The sequence below is a fragment of the Megalobrama amblycephala genome, linkage group LG18 (assembly GCF_018812025.1).
Source record: "Megalobrama amblycephala isolate DHTTF-2021 linkage group LG18, ASM1881202v1, whole genome shotgun sequence".
Classification (NCBI taxonomy): Eukaryota; Metazoa; Chordata; class Actinopteri; order Cypriniformes; family Xenocyprididae; genus Megalobrama; species Megalobrama amblycephala.
Window position 1 is genome coordinate 30,028,265 of NC_063061.1, and position 6,722 is coordinate 30,034,986.

A 6,722-nucleotide genomic window follows, 5' to 3' on the forward strand; every position below is an offset into this window, starting at 1 on the left:
GTGGCCATTTCCTACTGTGCTTGATGGGCACATCACTGCTAAGGACTACCAAACATACATTCTGAAGGACCATGTGCACCCAATGGTTCAAACCTTCGGTGCGTTCCAAACGGGATATATTGCCCTCCAAAGGGCACTTCGGAGTGAAAATAATTATGGCCGCCATATTGAAGGGTCGTTCCAAACCGAAGTGCTCAAAACTGGCCACTTCAAAGGGCCCTTCGGAATGAAGGATTTCAAAGGGTACAACTGATGGACACTTCGGCCCCCCATGATCCTTTGCACAGGGAAGTTGTTTGACGTCACAGAATGGGTACAGGAGGTTAGGAGATCGATTTTACCTATAATGTATAGTATTTTTCTATACTACTGTAATATTTAAACAAGTTCGATTTGGTACATTATTACGGTCAAAACGACATTGTACTTCAACAAAAATACTTTACAGCTCCTTTTATCAGTCCATTTAAATGTTTAAAATACATAGATACAATATACATGGTGCGATAAACCTAAAATAAATAAATAAATAAAGTAACGTTAAACAAAGGGTGCAGCTTGCACAATCTACTCCTCCTTGATTGTCTCGTTAAGATGAAGCTGAAGTGCGTTCCAAAAGAAGAGTTTTTTTTTACCCCTACACCCTTCATCCCTTCGAAGCTCTCACTCCGGAGGGTAAACCCTTTGAAGGGATTAGAGCATAGGGATGAGCCCTTCTGAATGGAACGCAGGGCTAGTCAAAGTCCCTTTAAGACAAGTCATTTCACTTGGCGGCCATCTTTGAAACGCCTCTCGGGCATCCTGGGCATCATGCAGCTCCAAAGCGGTTTGCCAAGCTTTCGATTAAATTTCATATTTGAAATCACCAATGAAATCTGACAACAACTGTCTCATAATTTGTTTTTTCAAACGCTCGAATCATGACCAAAAAAAACTGTATTTTTATGCTGGATCAAGCTAATGCGCATGCGCAGACCTAAATGCGCGTCTCTTGTGCCTCATTTCGGAGGCGCGCGTCTGACTGTTTCTATAGAAACCGGTGCTTCTAACGGCCGCTGCAGTGACGCGTGACTTTACCAGTCGGCGATTGGCTCTTATTTAGAAGGCGGGACTTATTCCGTCATATTGTACGTTACACTTTCTCCCATTCAAAACAATAGGAGTGAAACGTCTTGTGTTAATGTATAGTCTTTGAACCTTGTACCCTGGAAGCAGTGGTGTAGTCTAGTTTTTTTGTGGTAAGTATACTGTGATTTTTCCCTCCCAGCCTCATTACTTGTCCCAGAGTGACACCCCATCAGCACCGCCATAATCACTAATGCATATAGTATGCAACTGATCTAGGCTACATGTTATTGAGAGCATTCTGAAAGACTGCTTATTAGGGCTGGGTATCTATTAACACATGCTTTTGATTCGATTATTTTGGATGTAGCATTTCAGATACAGTACAAGGCAAATTTTCTAGAGGAAAAAAATCTCTCAACTAATGCTGTAAATTACACATGCACAGTAAAATCACCAGAGTTAAATCAACTCTGTTCAGAGTACATTTGGGGTGCTTCTCAATATCCCCCCTCGTCTCCTCGATCCTCCGTCCTCCATCCTATGACCCAGAAAACAATCGAGCTCAGCCATCTTGAAGGACATCTCAATTCTCTAATTGCACCGCGAGGAGGCGAGGAACGAGGAGTGAGGAGGCTTCCTGAGGAGTTATGAGCGAGGATACACAGGTGCATCCTTTGCGGAAATCTTTCTCATTGAGAAACGTGACGCACGCATAAATTCTCCTCCCCCTTCTTATCTGTCACAATAATTTAAATGTATGCTTTACTTTTACAGATTAAATAAACTTTATATCTCATATATTTCAACTAGGCATCTTGCTTTATTAATATTTATTATATTTTTTTAAATAACCAAACTTTAACAACATGTGGGTAGATCTCTCGAGCGCAGCTGATGATGCTTTGAAGTGACGCTTAAGGGAGCGAGGATTTATCATTTCACTTGATTCAATTCCTCCGTCCTCTCGTCTTTTCCTTGCGTCCTTCCCTCGCATCCTGGAGGGGTGGAGCTAAGACGCGAGGAAAGGAAGCAAGGAAAGGAAACGAGGATGCACAAATAAGAATTGAGAAGCACCCCTGGTCCCTCTCTGAATAGTGTTAAAATAACACTGAAGCAGAGTTAAAGTTAATGAGATAATTAAGCAATTAATTAAGTGATAATTAAACATTAATGATGAACACCTGCTGTTAACAAGCAGAATCACTGAAGAAAAGAGAAACACAATAACTACAACTGATTTCAGCCAAAAGCATTTAATTGAAATCAACTGAAGATAAAAGTCATTAAATGTCACTAGATCCGATTAAAAGATCTGATTCACTTATTACTAACCAGATTGTCTTTATTTCTGTCACAAGTCTAAAGAAGTACTTACTGAGAACTAACAGAGGTTTAGATGTTGCTGTTTTATTGGTTAAAAATGTATGCCACCATCATAGTGGTCAGGGTTTGTTTTAGTTGGGCTCTTGACCCTTTTATATGATTAAAATAATTTGTGTTTGAGCAATTGAAAGTGTTCCAGAGCAAACATTTGTACATTGCTGAATCAAAAGATTAAAGGAGCAGATCAGCTTGAATTTGCTGTTTGAAAGCCATTTCAAATTATCATCGAAAAAGTGGGCTCTCGCTCTTTGGTTTCTTGACAGCTGTTAGAAAAATTCCACTAAACAAATGCCACCATAATGCTTCAGTGTTAAAAATGAACAGCTATTACTGCTCAGGCTTATACCATAGCATACAATTCTCGATGGTGGTGACAATAATTATTCATACTGCAGTGCATGATGGGAGTTTCCTACGTATCCTACGGTGATACCCAGCATGCATTGCAGTGTGAAGCTTTTTTTATCACCATTGTTGAGATTCATACGCTGATTCCTGATATCTCTGTGTGTCTAAGTGATGCTGTAGTTCAATTTTTTTATGCACTGCATGATTTTAAAATTACTCATATCTTTTTGCTGCAGTTCTTTTTCTTCAAAATGTATGATACGTATGATCTGTTGCTTTGGATACAATCAGGTAATCTCACAACAACTGCATCACATAAAAGCAGTTAATATCAGCTCACGGTAAAGCACTGACTTCACTGCTTTCCAACAAAACTTGCATTGTTGGAGAGAAAAATCTAACACAGAAATCTAATGCTTATCTAAGGCTGTGACTGAAGTCAGTTGTAGTTCTTGTGTTTCTCTTTTCTTCAGTGATTCTGCTTGTTAACAGCAGGTGTTTATCATTATTGCTAAATCATCACTTAATAAATTGCTTAATTATTTCATTAACTTTAACTCTGCTTCAGTGTTATTTTAACACTATTTAGAGAGGGACCAAATGTACTTTGAGCAGAGTTAACTCTGGGGATTTTGCTGTGTGTTGGTCATTTAATAATGTTCCCGAAATGAGTTTAAGGGGACGTACTATTTTGTTTATTTTATGGTCGTGCAAGAACAATACAAAGAGGACATTTGGGAAGTTAACAGAACGTCCTATAGTAATAGTCCCCTAAACATTCCCAGAACGTCCTGAATGTCCACCAAATAATGTTCCCCAACCCTTAAAAGAAATCCACATCGTGACCGTCTCTGAATGTTCTGGGAACGTTACTAGGTAACAGGTTACCCTGCTAGAAATTTTACATTCCCAGAACATTCTCAGAATGTCCACTGGTGTTAAGGACATTGCCTAGTAACGTTCCCAGTAAGTTCAGAGATGGTCACGATGTGGAGTTATTTTAAGGTTTGGGGGACGTTATTTGGTGAACCGTCAGGGAACATTCAGGACGTTACCAAATTGGAATGTCCCCCTAAAGTCATATAAGGAACCTTGAACTGCAGCACTATCATTACCAAAAGAGGATGTTTTTAGAACGTCCCGAACGTCCTGTACTTTTAGGCAAAGTTGCACAAGGTCCTAAGAACGTTGCCTTCTGTGTGGGTTTATAGAAAAATAATAAAGTTTGAAGTCACCATTATGGAGGTGAGCGTTTGCTTTAGATGGACTCTTGAGTCTTGACATTTTAGCATTACATTTTCTCTGGGTGCTTTAACTGTTTTTCCAAAACAAGCTTGTTATAGCAAAAATTGCAAGAGAAAGTCTGATCAGATGAATTCTCTCAAAAACTAAATTCTGAGCATATTTCCTGTTATGTGTTAATGGAGAGTTTTAAAAAAAAAAAAGTATGAGTTTTTATTTTTTTTATTTGTTATACTGACAGAGATTTGAGCGGTGTCTTTTAGACTCACACAGACATCATGAATCAGCACATGATCCTCAACAATGGTGACAATAAACAAAATTCTTTTTTGTGACTTTAGTAGCTTGTTTTGTGATGTTCAGAGTTGATCTGTTTATCTGAAAATCTTGTCACCATTGTTGAGGATCATACGCAGAATCTTGATGTCTGTGTGTCTGAATAATTTCTGCGTAATAATATAAACTTTCAAAATGTCAAAGCAGAACAGGGTTGTTGTTATAGGACAACAACATGAAAGAAATGCAATGTTCAGATGTCAGAGAATAAGATCACTGTATAATGATAAAATTAACAACATTAAGAAACCAAACCCATTTGACCAGATTTTTTTCTCACAACTTTCTTTATAACATAAGCGCTTTAGAAAGACACACTAACAACAATTGGGAAAAAAGTAAAGTGAAGATGTCAAGGGTCAGGAGCCCAACTAAAGCAAGCGCTTACTTCCGTAACGGTGACATTTATACATTTTGATAAAACATCAACATCTTATTAAGATTTGTATGAAAGAAATAAAGTCAGAGTGGTTTGTAATAAGTGAAGATGCAGAGATCTAGAGAGATCTGTTAGTGTTTAATGTTCTGTTTCTGTTATCTGAGTTTTGTGAGGTTATCACTGTGCTGGAGAGTAGAGCCTGTGCTTCAGTCAGTGATGATCCAGAAACACTGATGTTCTGCTGCATGTTGCTTTATTTAAAGGCTGCAGTAACTGTGTAGTTGCTGATGCAGTGATACAGCAGTAACATTAACTCATGCATGTGCTGTTGTCAGCTAATGACTTACTGCAAGAGATTTGCAATTTAAAGAAAAGCTTCTTAATATTAATCCAGAAAAAAAATTTCATTTCAATTTTTTGATAAGGGCAGCAGGGACGTTCTGAGAACATTTCCAAATATAAAATGGTTCCCTAAACATTCAGAGAATATGTTGGATAACAGAAACAACATTAAACACAAACAGATCTCTCTAGATCTCATCTTCACTTATTACAAACAACTCTGACTTTATTTTTTTCATACAAATCTTCTTAATGAGGTGTTTGTTTTATCAAAATGTATAAATGTCACCGTTACGGAGGTAAGCGCTTGCTTTAGTTGGGCTCCTGACCCTTGACATCTTGATATTTTTTTTCTCCAATTGTTGTAACTGTGTTTCTAAAGGACATTTTTTACAAACAAAAAAAAAAAAAAAAAAAAGAGAGGAAAAGAAAATCTGATTAAATGGATTTGGTTGCTCAATGTTGATAATTTTATCATCGTACAGTGGCCTTATTCACTGATATCAGAATATTGTATTCATTTCAACTTTCAGGGAACATTAGTTAAAAAAAAACTACCCAGCACGTTGGGCAAACATTTAACCCGACTGCTGGGTTTGTCCATTTTCAACCCAACTTGGGTTGTTTTTAATCCAGCATTTTTTAGAGTGTAACAATAATGGAAAGATGAGGCTTATCAGTAGCCTGTCACAATATCACCCTGTTTGGACTTTGTTTTCTGTTTTCACCATTTGTCATCATAGTTATGCATTTCAATTCACTAACTTGCAATTCGATTCGATATCAGTTATTTTGGATATACTGTATATCAGGTTCAATACATGGCAAATTTTCCTCAAGAAAAAAAAAATCTCAACAAATGCTGTATAATACACATGGGAATCAGTTGGTACTACATTAATATTGAAGGTAAAAATGAACTGATTTGTAAACAAACTTAAATTACGCAAGGACATTTTTATAATAATAAAGTTATAATAGGCCTACTAACATTAAAATTATTTCTACTCCAATTCATTTTTTGAAATATAAACATTTAAATGGTGACTTGACGGCTTTATTCAAACACGCATAATATAGGCTATTGAAGAACAATAAAAATTATAATTAATAGGTATGGTGTATACATTGAGCTAAATGCTCCTCTCAAGAGTTCATTTTTCTAGCTGACTAGTGAGTTTATGGTCACTGAATATGTTTGTTCTGTCATGGACTACACCACTGCCTGAATGGGGTGCTGTGTATCAGCATGATAACGCACCAATACACACAAGACTTTTAACAGAATAGTCTGATGAACATGAAAGTGAAGTTGATCTCCCATGGCCTACACAATCACCAGATCTTAACATTTTTGAGTCACTTTGGTTTATTTTGGAGCAAGTCAGAAAACGTTTTCCTCCACCAGCATCACATGCTGTGACCTGGCTGTCATTCCCGAAACGAACAGATGTCTGTATTGGCCGCAAAAGCAGGTAATACACCATACTAATACATTATTGTGGTCTAAAACCAGGTTTTTTAGTTTCATTGTCCAACCCCTGTATATAAAAAGTATATATATATTCCTGTCATGACAACTCTACTGAATCGAAAAGCCAGCTGAACTCCTGCAGCTTACAGT